At 36.7% G+C, this 14814-nt stretch overlaps 1 protein-coding gene across 1 annotated transcript in view; it reads right to left on the reverse strand.

The window, feature by feature from the left end:
• The window catches only part of LOC114031725 (lipoxygenase homology domain-containing protein 1-like), a gene marked incomplete at its 3' end in the record, with an annotated part of 576714 nt that overhangs the window by 72640 nt on the left and 489260 nt on the right, over positions 1 to 14814 (reverse strand). The gene's annotated exons all lie outside the window — the stretch shown is intronic.

A 14814-nucleotide genomic window follows, 5' to 3' on the forward strand; every position in this document is an offset into this window, starting at 1 on the left:
TACATATATATAAACATATACTTTCCCTAACAAATTCTACTCCTGATCTCTGTTTTATGTTTGTGTATACTTCTTATATCCTAATCCTCCTGACTCCTCTACTTTACTTCCACCTTGACCTCCTATTACTTACCCTATCACCCCTCCAAAGATCCCTCCCTTATCCTCTCATTCCCATAAATCTAAACACCCTTCTATACCCTGCCCTTAACCTATTCCCTCACCCTCCCTTCTAGAGATCCCTCCCTAATCCTCTCCCCCTTCCCAATCCCCTTTAACATTTATTTCTTTCTAAATTTAGAAAACTTTTATACTTTATAGATCTAAATGTGTAGTTCACGCTTGAATCCATTCCCAGTGAAAGTAGGTTTCCAGAACTAATAGCCCTCCTCCCCCAACTAATTCCTCTGTGTTGGTTCTTCCTCTCACACCTTATTTGTATAATTACCTTTTTTTTTGGCAATTGGGGTTAAGTGACTTGCCCAGGGTCACATAGCTAGTAGGTGTCAAGTGTTAGGTCTGAGGTCGGATTGGAACTCAGGTCCTCCTGACTTCAGGGTCGGTGCTCTTTCCTCTGCGCCACCTCGCTTCCCCAAGATAATTACTTTTTAGCTATTTCTGAAGAGTTTTACTTTTTAAAGTCGTATCATACTCAGGTATCTCCCAATCTTTCTTATGAACTACCAAATTACTAATAACAATCTTGGACATATGTTTTACATTTTATATATAAAAGGTAAACAAACAGTCTGTCTTTATTGAGTCCCTTGTAATTAGTCTTTGGTATGTACCTTATATTTCTCTTGGCTCTTGTACGTCAGATCCTCTATTAAGTTTTTTTTAAGTGCTGTAAGTCATTAAATATTCATTTTTTTCATTCAGGATTATGCTTAGCTTTGCTGGGTATGACATTTTCAGCCAGAACCCCAGTTCTTTTGTTCTTTGATAATACAGTGTTCCAAGACTTGTGATCTTTCAGTGTCACCACTGCTAGGTCTTGTGTGAGTCTAATTGTGGCACTGCCATATTTAAATTGTCTTTTTTTCTTGTTTTTCATAATATTTTATCCTTGAGCTGGGGTTTCAGAATCTTATTATAATATTCCTGTGGGTTTTCCTCATAGGATCTCTTTTAGGAGGTGATCAGTGAATTTTCTCTATTTCTACTTTCCCCTCTTATTCTAATGCTTCAGGACAATTTTCTTTAACTATTTCTTATATTCTTGTATTAAGATTCTTTTTTTGTTCATAGTTTTCAGGTAGTTATTCTTATATTTTCTCTTCTTAATCTGTTCTCCAGATTGTTTTTTTAATAATTAATTTTAGTTTTCAATATTCACTTCCATAAGATTTTGAGTTTTAAAATTTCTCCCCCTCTTTCTCTTCCTCCCTCCCCAAGACAGTGTGCAATCTGATATAGGCTCTACTTATACATTCATATTAAAGATATTTTCACATTAGTCATGATGTAAAGAATAATTAGAACTAATGGGAGGAGCCATGAGAAAGAAGAAACAAAACAAAACAACAAAAGAAAGGAGAGCAATTAGTATGCTTCCATCTTCATTTAGACTCCAGAGTTCTTTCTCTGGATGTAGACAGCATCTTCCATTGTGAGTTTTTTGGAGTTGTCTTAGATCCTTGCATTGCTGAGAAGACCTAAGTCTGTCAAAGTCAGTCATCTTACAATGTGGCTGTTACCATATACAATGTATTTCTCGTTCTGCTCATTTCACTCAGCATCAGTTTGTATACATCTTTCCAGGTTTTTAAACAACATATTATAAGATTATAATAATCCTATATATATATATATAATATCCTAATATAGGATATAATATATCCTATATATAAAATATTATAATAATCCTTAATCCACTCTGCTATACACTTCTCTCTTATGGGAGAGTTCATCCCATTCAGATTCAGTTATGATTACTATCTGTATCTTTCTCTCCATCCTATCCCCCCATTTATGCTTTTCTTTCTCCTTTCTCTCTTTCCCTCCTCACTAGTGTTTTGCTTTTGCCCACTGCCTCCCTCAGTCTGACCTACCTTCTATCAACCCCATCCCTTTTCTTCCCCTATACCCTTACTACTTCTTCTCTCCCTTCTATCCACCTCTCCCTATTCTTTCCTCTTTCCCCTCTTACTTCCTATAAAGTTAGATTTCTATACCTAACTCACAATTCTATTCCCTCTTTGATCCAAATCTGATAAGAGTGAGGTACAAACAATGCTCATCTCCCTCCCTTCTTTCCTTCTACTGTAATAGGTTTGTGTGCCTTTTCATGTGATGTAATTTACCCCAGTCTGCCTTGTCCTTTCCTCTTCCCCCAGAATAATCCCTTTTCACCACTTAATTAGATTTTTTTTAGCATCACATCAAAATCAACTTATACCCACACCCTCTGTCTATGTATATCCCTTTTTAAATGTCATAATAACAATACAGTTCTCAAGAGTTACAAGTGCCATCTTCCCTTGAAAGAATGTCAACAATTTGCCCTTATTGATAACCTGTTGTTGTTTTTTTCTTTCCTGTTTACCTTTTTATGCCTCTCTTGAGTCTTGTATTTGAAGATCAAATTTTCTGTTGAGCTCTGGTCTTTTCATCAGGAAGGTTTAGAAGTCCCCTATTTTGTTGATTGTCAATCTCCTTCCCTGACAGATTATGCTCAATTTCACTGGGTTGTAATTTCCTTGGTTGTAATCCAAGCTTCTTTGCCTTATGGAATATTATATTCCATGCCTTCTGATCTTTTAATGTAGAAGCTGCAAGGTCCTGAGTAATCCTGACTGTAGTTCCATGATATTTAAATTGTTTCTTTCTGGCTGCTTGCAGTATTTTCCCTTTGACCTGGTAATTTTGGGATTTGGCTATAAGATGCCTTGGCATTTCCAATTTGGAATCTCTTTCAGGAAGAGATGAGTGGATTCTTTCAATGACTATTTTACCTTCTAGTTTTAGGACCTCAGGGCAATTTTTGTTGATGATTTCCTGAAAGATGCTGTCCAGGCTCTTTTTTCAACCTGGTTTTTAGGTAGACTGATAATTTTTAAATTGTCTCTCCTGGATCTATTTTCCAGGTCAGTTGTTTTACCAATGAGGTATTTTACATTTTTTCTATTTTTTTTCATTCTTTTGTCTCTGACCGATTCTTGATATCTCATAGAGTCATTAGCTTCCACTTGCCCAATTCTAATTTTTAATGAATTGTTTCCTTCTATTAGATTTTGTACCTCCTTTTCCATTTGGCCCAATTTTCTTTTTGAAGAGTTCTCTTCAGTGAATTTTTGTGCATCCTTTTCCATTTGACTAATTCTACTTTTTACTTTTTAAGGACTTGTTTTCCTCAGAGTACGTTTGTTTGTTTGTTTGTTTTTTCCCAATTTGGTCAATTGTATTTTTAAGGATTTGTCTTCCATAGTCAATTTTTGTCCTTCCTTTTCATTTGTCCTTCAAATATCCTTCCATTTCATTGCATATCTCCTTCCTTTTCCAAGTTATTGACTCTCTCTTGTATACCTCTCAATGCTTTCCCCAATTTTCCTTCTACTTCTCTTATTTGACTTTTAAAATCCTTCTTGAGCTTCTAACCTTCCAAGAGGCTTCTTGGGCTTGAGACCAGTTCACATTCCCCTTAGAGGTTTCAGATGTAGGTATATTAACAATGTTGTCCTCTTCTGAATTTGTGTCTTGATCACCCCTGTCCCCCATAATAAGAATCTATGGGTATTGTCTGTTTCTGCTTTCTGCTCATGGTATTTGCTTATTTCCTGGCTTTTAAAGTTTAATTCCCCTGCTGGATTTCAGAGGGCACTGACCCAAGATTCTTGTGCTGGGAGCTCAGGAACTGATCACTGGTTTTGTGTGCTGGGGAGTCAGGTGCTGGCAGCTTTGAGGCTGTAGGGTTTTGGTAGCTTACCTGGTGCTGAGCTGGTGTCAGCAGAACTGTAACTCTCAAGGTGGGGGTAGGGAGTCTGGTCCTTGGAGGATGCCTGCTCACCTGGGCTTCTTTAAAGTACTTGAATGTTTGGCTGCTGGAGGATGTCTGCCAGCCTGGAGTTGTGCCAAAGGCCTTTGGGAGTCCTGGTGTTGGTGCTTGCCTACTCTACTACCCTGGAGCTCAGGATCTGCCCCTGGTTTCCCAAGGTGGGGCTTGCCACCAGCTTGCTGGGATGCCTCCTCTCCTGTACTGCTCCCCCTCCCCCAGAGCAATGGAGCCTTTGCCGTTAATCCCCCAAGCTTCCTGGGCTACAAGACTACTGCACCCAATCTTTCTGCTGGCTCAATTGTTCCAGGATTTTTCCTGGGATAATATTTTCTGGGTTTTCAGAAATCAATTAGGGAGGGTGAGAGAGATTTCTTACTCTGCCATCTTGCTTCCCAGAAGTCCTCAACTGTTTTTTTCTTATGAGCTATTTCACATTCTTTTCTATTTTTTCATTCTTTCTATTTTATTTTATTATTTATTGATCTCTGATAACTTCATTGACTTCCCCTTGCCCAATTCTGATTTTCAAGGAATTGTTTTCTTCCTTAAGATTCTGGATCTCATTTTCTAACTGGTTAACTTTCTTTTCATAATCTTCCTGCTTTTCTTGAATTGTTCTTTTTTTTTTTAGTTTTTCCTCAATCTCTCTCATTTGATTTTTAAAGTCTTTTTTTTAAGTTCTTCTATGAATTCTTTTTGAGCAGGTGATTCTTTGACATTACTCAAAGAAAAAGGATTCTTTGCTTCAATATCCTCCTCTGAAGATGAACCCCAGTCTTGTCTATTCCCAAAGTAACTTTCTATGGTTGGATTGTTTCTCTCTTGCCTACATTTTTTTTTATTTGTAGTACCTTAGTTTTTGTAATCACCTCCAATCTTGGGGGATGGTGCCTCTGGCCTCAGATCCTCCTTTAGTTTTCCCCTTCGCTCTGGAACCAAAACCAAGACCTCCAGTCTCCTATAAGTGCCCTCTTGGCATTCCCACTCCAATGCTTTTGCACTCAATGGGTTTGTACTGGTTCCATCTTGCCCCTGTTGCATCTCCGTAGCAAGATAGGTCTGGCATTTCTTGTCAGCAGAGGTTCTCTCAATCTTCCTTGGCTCAGATGCCCAACTCCTCTCACTGTCTCAGGGGTAAAAGTTCCTGTGGCTGGGGCCAAGACAGCCTCCAAACCCAGCTAACCCCGGAGCTTGCTGATTATTGTTTAAGTGGTCCTAGCCTGGAAGTCTTTATTCTTCACAGGGACCAAAACTTGGTCTGGGATTTTTCTTCCAGTCTTCTCCAATTGTCCCAGAAAGACCCCTGTTCTGTCCCTAGTCTTATTTATTTTTATCTCTATATTTTTGCCCTGAAGTGCTATTTTATCTCATTTGTTGGGGAAAATCTTCAGAGCTTGGAATTTTCTGACCTACTCCACCATCTTCCCAGAATCCTTTCATGAACAACATTTTAAATAGATGCTATCACACTGAATACTTATAATATCCAAACTATGTGTAATGAAAAGTTTTTAAAATATAGAGTTCTAGCTTAAGAAATCAAAACCCTCTGGGAACAAAATGACATCACCTTAATCCTCTCTGCTATTGGGGTTGTCCTCAATTTGGTTTAAAAAACTCTATGGGAGATAAGATTTTATGTCACTATTTGTATTCTGTTGCAAAAAGAAAGTATACATTTTACGCAACTGTGAAATAGTTCACAGAACATTAAATGTAAGAAAAAAAAAGCTCAATAATGATGTCCCAAGATTATGTTTCTGTGAGTTCCATTGAAAACTATGAAAAAAAGATTAAATGAAAACATGATGATGATAAATGTAACTGATTATAATGGTCATGATAGCAAAAACAACTGGAAATAACATATGTGCCTAAAGTTTGAAGAATAGATTAAAAATTATAGCATAAGAATATATTATTGTTCCACAGCATCATAAGTAGGAATATGAAAAAAATAAACAAATACAGGAACTTATAGGAAGTGATGCAAAATGAAGGAAACAATTACAATATATATAGCAATAAATAGGTAAATTTAAAAACAATAAAATGATAGCAATGAAATACAGAAAAATATAGAGCAAAAACAATCCAGAAGGGAATCTGGAAGTAAACAGGACTATTTGGTTGCTATTTTGTTAAAGTTAATAGATTATTTAAAACTGTAAATAGAAAAAAATTATGGTGCCACATTCATTTTTTAAATTTTCATTTACATTTTGAAAAGTTTTTGTTTATTGTTGGTTGCTATGTTTATGATAAATCACTTTAAAGGAAGATTATTACTTCAGTCATCTTTATACTTCTTAAAGACAAAAAATAAACATAGTTTTTTTTTCTCATTGGAGATGAGTTGAAAATGGGAGGAGGAAGAAAGGAAAGAGAAATAGGGCAGGATAGTGAGGGGGAGAAAGAATAGGAAAAGAAAGAAGAGAAATTTACAGACCTATCTGTGAAAGAGTAAATCAGAATTTATGCATATATACACAGACACCCATACACATAACAAGCAGTTCTAATGTGTTTGGTTTTGAAAACTACCTAATAATCTGTTTTTGACCACATTTCTTATGTTTTCCTGCCATAAGATTTGGTAGATCAGATATAAAGCATCATTTTGCCATTCTCTTTTATTAATATTCATTTATTCTTTAACTTCAATCAGTAAAACCTCATACTTTACACACAATAATTCTACTCAGTGATTGAATAACATTGTGATGGTTATTAATGCCTACTCTGTGTACCTCTTCTTAAAATGTACCCACTTTATCCAATTGAATTCCCTCAAGATAGTGGTCTCATAATGTTAATTAGTCATTCCTTTTGGTTTTGGCCATTTTACTACTTGCCACTTCCTTGCCAAGATTTAGTCCAGGATCTAATCTCAGACCTCTCAATTAAATGACTCCAAAATGACTTCACTTTCCCAGAAGGCTCTTACTTCATTTACTTAAATATTTATCTGAGCAAAGAAGAGCATCCAGGCTAAGCCCTGTGGCTTCACTGATGTTCTGGAACCTAGTGTTACAGGAAGGATGGTTTAATCATTTAGAAAAATGATGGTTCTATTATTTGAGCTTTGTTTGTAATTTCCTTCTTTTCAAATTTTAAGTAGAATCAAGGGTGAAAATCTAAGAAGACTACTGTGACCCTGGATCCTGGGAAAGGGAACTGAAGTTTGGACCTGCTGGTTAAGACAGACATGCATGCACACATGTATACATACCTGCAGGCATATGTACTTATGTATATCTGTATAACACGCACGTTAAAGTGGACAAATTTATACACATTCATTGTGTTTATAAAAGGGGTTATTATAATGGCATTGCTTTAGGAAGTCACAGAGAACATATGTGAAGGACAAAATTGGTAGGCCAAAAGGAAACAAACTTGAAGAAAAAGAGGACTTACATAATGTACATTTTGCAGAGAATAAGAATTGGACTCATCTCTAAATCCTCCAAGTTATGTGAAGAAATAAAAATGGAAGGCACAAAGTCATTCCCATCAGATTTCTCTCATCAATAAGCTAAAGTAAGCAACACTAGACTTAGCAGTGACTGGACAAGAGCCTCAATTGACTCATACTTCTCCTATCTAATGACTATCATATATCCATATCTTATTCCCCTAATCCTATGTTTGTGGAGGCAAAACCCTTACCCCATTACTATTCTGCACTCTCTAATCCCCTAGCTCATCCTCCCTCCTCCATGGTTCCTTGACTGTTCTCTTCCATTGTTCTTTCTAGAACCCTGGTTCTATTATTGTTATTTTTTTATTTTGGGTAGGCAGTGGGGTTAAGTGACTTGCCCAGGGTCCCACAGCTAGTAAGTGTTATGTGTCTGAGGCAGAATTTGAACTCAGGTCTTCCTGAATCCAGGGCCGGTGCTCTATCCATTGTGTCACCTAGCTGCCCCAACTGCACCACCTAGCTGCCCCTCCTGACTCTATTATTAACAAACTACCTTTTCCCTAGATCTCTCCATTTCAGACTCCTCCCACCTCTCTTGCCTTCTCTGTATTTTCTCAGTTTGTCCATAAAACTGTCTACCTCTTTCCTTTTGGCATCAAGCTTGAAAACCTTGCTTGGGTCTGAAGGTTTGTGTGATGCAGATTCCACTTTTGTTATTCCTGGCCATCCTCTCTCATGCTAGACATGCTTCTTCTCATCTATGCCACAAATTGAAATATAAAGAGCTATTGGAACACTCCTGGATCTCCTCAGCCATTCCCACACCATTAATATGCCATTATTTCTGTAATCTCTCCCCGATCTGTCTATACCACTCAATTCACATTCTTGCTACTTCAACCAATTACTCTCTAGTTCACTGTCCCTCATTTCTCTAGGAATTTAATGCCTATATGATCTGCGCCACATCTGCTACTCTACCACAATTCTACATTTCATATTTGAGGCATCAATATACTTTCAAAGAACTTTCTCAACACCTTCCAAACTTCTTTACTATTTTTGTGGACACTGCTAACATCTGAATCACTCCTGTATATAACCACAGAGCAAGCCTTGACTCCTCTCTCTTTCACATCCAATATTCAATAATATTCCAAGCCCAATTGTTTCTCTCTATCCAGTGTATTTTTATATCTGTTCTCTTCCCTCCAACCAATATGTTAATCACCGTACTTATGGTCTTCACTGCCCATCTCCTGGAGTAAAATAATAGCCTCCTAATGCGTCACTTGCTTTCAGTCTCTATCCTATCCAATCTACTCTTTACCTAACTACAAAAATAATATTCTTAAGGCACATATATGACCATCCCACAACCCACCCCTGCAAAAGAATCTTCAAAGGCTTTCCTTTGTCTCTAGGTTGAAAAAAAAATCCATAGCCAAGCATTAACAGGAGCCTGATTTCCTCTTTTCTCTCCAGTGTAGTTTCCCATTACTTCCATTCATGAACCTCATGTTCCAGTCAATCTGTTCCCTGAACTTAACATTCTATCTGTCAACTCTGTCCATTCAGACAGTTTCACACATTCCTTGGATGGCCTCTCTGCATATCTTTCTTCTCTATCACTGTCTCTCTCTGCTATTTGTACTTATTTTACCTGTTTACAGGTAATAGAGTGGATAGAGCATCAAGCCTGCCATCAGAAGACTCATCTTGAGTTCAAATCTGACTTTAGAAACTTACTAGTTATGTGAGCAAGTCACTCAACCTTGTTTGTTTCCATTTCCTCATCTGTACAATGACCTGGAGAAGGAAATGGCAAACCACTCCAGTATTTTTTCCAAGAAAACCTAAAATGGGATCACAAAGAATCAGACATGACTGAACATCTTATACAGGGATTCATTCTATAATATGAGGGTCACTTTAAAAATGCTGTTGCAAAACCCTGGATTAACTTTGCCATTATAAGATGAAAACAGGTAATCTCGGGGCTGGGAGGGAGAGTGAATGTGACCTACTCAGAGTTTGTGGCAACACTTATTAGCTTTTTCACTCCTACCTTTCTGATTGTGGTAACAAAAATAGCCTTTGAAAAACTAGTTCCATAGGACATTTTAAATTTTTACTCTCCATCTATGAAGTCCTCTAATATTCTCCATGTAGCAGTCTAGAAAAACTTCTCTCCCATCCCTGCCAAAAGCATCCTGCCTTCCAGCTACTAAATTTCTAAATGGCACTAATCAGTGCTGAGTGCAGTTATTCTGATAAAACACTGATGCTCTGATTTGTCCACAACGAGAAACCTGGGAGTGAAGTTGAGAGCTAAATGAAGAAAAATCTCCTCTATGCACCCTTCCTGTTCTGTCCTGAATATAAATCCAGAGTGGGAGCTGACAATGTACACATAATGCCCTTTCCTATGTACCTCTAAGAGAAAGAAGAAGACATGTTTCCCAACCAGGCTCACTGCCAATCCCTTTGTCCTCCAATACTCCCTGCCCGCTTACTAATGTTGTGTTCATTTCCTGAAAGCACCACTTTTATCACACACTAATCAAAAGCATTCAATGACCCCTTAATGCCAACAACTCAAAATCCAAACTCCTCAGGCTGCCATTCAAGATCACTTACAATCTTTGTCTCCTTACCTCTCAAAACCTCTTTTTCTCCACTCCCTCACCCAGCTGTTCTACACTAGCCTCTTGGGTTTACTCTCTATCCCTCAAACTTACCTTTATTTCACCATATAAAGTATATGCTAGAGTTAGTTAGATGGCACAGTGGGTAGAGCACTGGGCTTGAAGTCAGGAAGACCTGAGTTCAAATCTGGTCTCAAATATCTATTAGCTGTATGACTCTGGGCAAGTCACTTAAGTCTACCTCAGGTTTCTTAACTGTAATCACAATAGCACCTCCCATGACTGTTGTAAGGATCAAATAAAATAATATTTGTAATGCACTTAGCACAGTGCCTAGCAACTCTGTGCTCACAATATTCTCTTTGTAGGAAATTATTTTCCCTTTTTCACCATCTCTGCCTCTATAAAATAATATTAAGTAATATCATTAGGAAGATAGGGGGAATAGAGGGGAACAGTTGTCAAGAAAGGCCTTTCGTAGGAAGTGACATCTGAGCTGTGATTTGAAGGAATCCAGCAACACTGAGTCAGAGTCTGGGAAAAGGATCAAATGTTTAAAGGCCAGGACACAGAACAAAAGCACACAATATAGCAAGTTTCAATCAATCAAATGAAAACCCTACCAGTTCAAAAGTAGACACTCCCAAGCAGTCCTACCTTTGAAAGAATTATGACTGATTTGAGAAAAATGTGTCCAAATAAACTGTGGGAAGCCAAGAACAAACACTGAAAGTTGTCAAATATTCAGGTACACAGGTGATGGCAAAATAAAATAAAATGCACACTAACATGTTTGTATTTTAAAATTTCTCTGCCACTCTTTCACAAGTGCGTGTTCATTTTGAGGAATAGGATGAAAGGATTCAGTTTCAAATATCGTGACATTTTATATCGTCATTTCTTAAATGCTTCTGAAATACCAAAAGATCACATGCTCAAGGAACATTCGAAAGGCCAATTGTGCAGATCAGGAACAAAATTAAACTTGGAAAGATATTTATGAGAAAAAGCAGAGGGGTCCCTCTCTCCTATTCATTCTTCTAATGAAGAGAAGGCCTCTGCATAATAAAAAGATTATACGGTCAGAAATAAGGTTTTTATAATTTTCATGAGGTACCTATAAATGAAAAAAAAAAAAAACAAAAACAAAACAAAACCCAAGAATCCAAAGAATCAGCAGAAAAGATTCTCAGCCTGTGTTAGTAGTAGGTTATACTTTGCTTTCTTTTTTCTAGATTGGGTGAAAACATGAAATCTAGTATTATTAAAAGCACTAATATTTTTATTAGTTTTTTTTTTATTAGTTTTTTTTTATTATTTTATAGTTTATTCCAAGAGGGTAGATAGTATCTAATTAGTGGTACTTAGAGCTGATTTAAGTTTCTAGGAGACATTCCCATGGGAACTATAGAATATTTCACAGTAGAAAGTTTATGCTATGCATCTCAATCATGGCTCTTATTAATGCTGTATCATTGAAGCCAAGCTAAGTCTCCTCTTTGCCAATCTAGTTTCAGATATGTTACTTTAATTTTTTTATCAAGTACTTCTTAATTAGATTAAATACCTATTTTTAGTGTGCATAGGTAAAATAGCTAGGAAAACAGTGATTCAGCCAGACTGACAGTAAGGGCAGGGATGGTGGTAATTGGATTTTAGATCTTTTGACATGCTTATACGCTTTCTTCAAAAGCTTTTTGCCCCTTTGGGAAGTATAAAATCTCCCCCACCCCACCTTGCTGAAGGACTGCCAAAACTGGGGTATTTACCAGGAGAAATACAAGGATATACATACTTAGATGTCTGTTAATAGTTCCCCTGGGAAAAGACTTGGTTAGATTTCTCTCCACTCACCAGAATAAAGGCACCCAATTGGCCTCTTTAAATTTTGAAATAAATATTCTCATTCTGACTTTTTAAATGTTGTATATCACCTGGTCAGCACTGAAGAGGCAGTATGATGTAGTTGATAGGACAATGGTTATGTAAACAGGAAAAATTGTATTTGAATCCCCCTCAGATTTTTGCTAGTTGTGTGACCCAGGGACAAATTTTTAATTGCTCTCAGCCCCAATTTCCTCATATATAAAATCAGAATGATAATTATGGTACCTCATTCACAAGAAAGTTGCGAGGATCAAATGAGATAATGTATGTAAAGTGTTATGCAAATCTGAAACGGCTATCTAAATGACAATTATGTGAAATAACAACTGAGATTAATTTGGAGTTTTCACTTGGAGCAGCAGAACAGAGCTGTGACATTTGGCATGAGTCAATCAACATAACACTCCTGTCCCAAGTCAAAAGTTCCAAATAGAAATGCCAAATGTGTAGGTTCTTTCTTATGTTTACATGATATATATGGACACATGCACATACTATACACAGTTGCTACATGTGATACGTCAATGACCTGAAAAAGTTAATATAGCTTCTCAAGCTGCTTAATTTGTCCCCCGGGAGAATCTACTGAACTGCTAAAAATCATGTTCAATATACTTGCCTGGCTAACATGCCTCTCTTTCAGATCCCTACAGGATAGTATCTAGCTCATGCAAATATTTCGACTAATATACCATCTTAAGACTGCAAAAACATGAGTGAGTGAGTGAGTGAATGAATGAATGAATGAATGAAAAGGCATTGCTATTTATCAGGCACAATTTTGCACATGATTCCAACATTTAATTAAAATGATTCATTAGTTCAACTGGTAAGACTCTCTGTCCTAAAGCCAACAGTATTTTGTTTGTTCTTTGAAAAATATGCTCTAGGTCTGATAACTATGGGGATAAGTCAATGTTCTAGGAATCAGGACATTAGGATTCTGGTCCTGACTGCCATTAAGTAGCTTTGTACTCATAGGCAATGTACCTAATTCTCTGAGCTTCAGTTTACTCTTTGGTTAAACTGGAGAAAATCCTTTGAAAAGAATAAAAACTATAGAAACGTAATCTATGTTATAGATTCCTAACATTTTTATACTTTTTTTAACTTATGGTTTAAAATGAAAAAAAAATCTCTTTAAAAACTAAGAAATAAACTCCACTTATTCAGAAGAAATTTACAATGAGAGTTTTGATGAATTGTCCCATCTGTTCATATGAGGTTTTAAGGGAACTGTCTTATAAATTTTGCTCTATGACATTATGTTCGCTTAGTTAAGTTACTCCTGCAGTTGTAAATAGGATATGACTTACTAAATCTCCCCAAGAGATAATTTTAAGCATGAAAGGGTGCTTTTAGGGTCCTCTTTATGATAAAGAGGTGTCTCAATCTTTTCATCATATATATTCAATCAGTCTTACTTCTTCCCTACTGGAGTCTCTGGCCACAAATTTCCTGTAGTTAATGGTGGTGATGTCACCTTAGTAATCCACAGGACGCACATAAATGGTTTGCAAATTTTCAGTCTGGTCAGTGTTTGAAACATTAAGAAGTTTACATGCCACATTGAACATTGTGACCCTAATGGAAAACATGAGGATGTAGTCTTTCTGAAAGAACCAGAAAAAGGACTTTTGTAGGCACTGATTGTCAGCAGTGTCTTTACACAGATTATCACCAATTCCTAGAATACTCTCCCTCCCAACCTCTGCCTCTTGGAATTCCTGGCTTCCTTCAAGACTTGAGCACCATTTTCTTTGTAGGATGAACAACAACAAGGTCTTTCCTGGTCCTGTACAACTGCAAATGCTTTCCCCCTACATTTAGCTTTGCACTATGGCAATCTTGTATATACTTATATGTGTAGGTTTAAGTGTCCCAATTAATAGAGGACTGAGCTTGAAGTTAGAAAGACTAATCTTTCTGAGTTCAAATCTGGCCTTGGATGCTTCCTAGCTGTGTGGACCCTGGGCAAGTCATTTAACTGTGTATGCCTCAGTTTCCTCATCTGTACAATAAACTGGAGAAGGAAATGGCAAATCACTCCAGTATCTCTGCCAAGTAAACCCCAAATAGAGTCATGAAGAGTTGGACATGACCCTGAACAGTTTCACATTTGTGTTTGTATCCCCATTGCCGAGGACAGTGCTTGACATGTAGTAGACACAATAAAAGTTTGTTCATTGATTGATTACTAAAAACAAAATAAAATTCCAAGGAGTGTAAGGTGAACTAGAAAGTATTTCACTTGACTTTCCATAGCCAAATATTCTCTGGCTACTTACTTTACTCCTATTATCAATCATAGATTGACAGGAAAGTAAAAAAAAAGTAGTTGTTTCTGTTCCCTAAAGCTTTTCATTCTTGTTTTAGGGAAATCAGAAAGCCCAATCAACCTCTTTTTTTTTTTCTCCCTGGTGAATTAATGTAATGACATGCTTTTATTTTTTAATAAATCTTAGATTAATATCAGTACAGTACTAACAAATACAGTTTCAATTCCTAAATACTCCTTATTCTCACTAATCACAAAAGTCATTTGCTGAACTTGGTTGGTAAGATCTAATAAGTTGTTTCAGGCTCAGTGCTTTTTCCCATCTTGTTTCCCAAAACAAGATGTAGGTATATTCCTTGGTTACATATTGGAACCCAGTTATCAGCTACAGAATCAAAAACAGTTCTCCAGAATTTATTAGGGCAAATACTTCTTTACCTAATGCACTATGACACGTTGTAGTCTGTATTGATGAATAAATATTTAACCTACAAGACAAAAGATTAATCAAGGATCAGTAACAAAAAGCTAGAGTCAAAATCTTCTGTGATTAAGATGAATTCCTTTTCAGATAATTTGC

Source organism: Vombatus ursinus, unplaced genomic scaffold (assembly GCF_900497805.2).
Source record: "Vombatus ursinus unplaced genomic scaffold, bare-nosed wombat genome assembly UNPS02015255.1, whole genome shotgun sequence".
NCBI lineage: Eukaryota > Metazoa > Chordata > Mammalia > Diprotodontia > Vombatidae > Vombatus > Vombatus ursinus.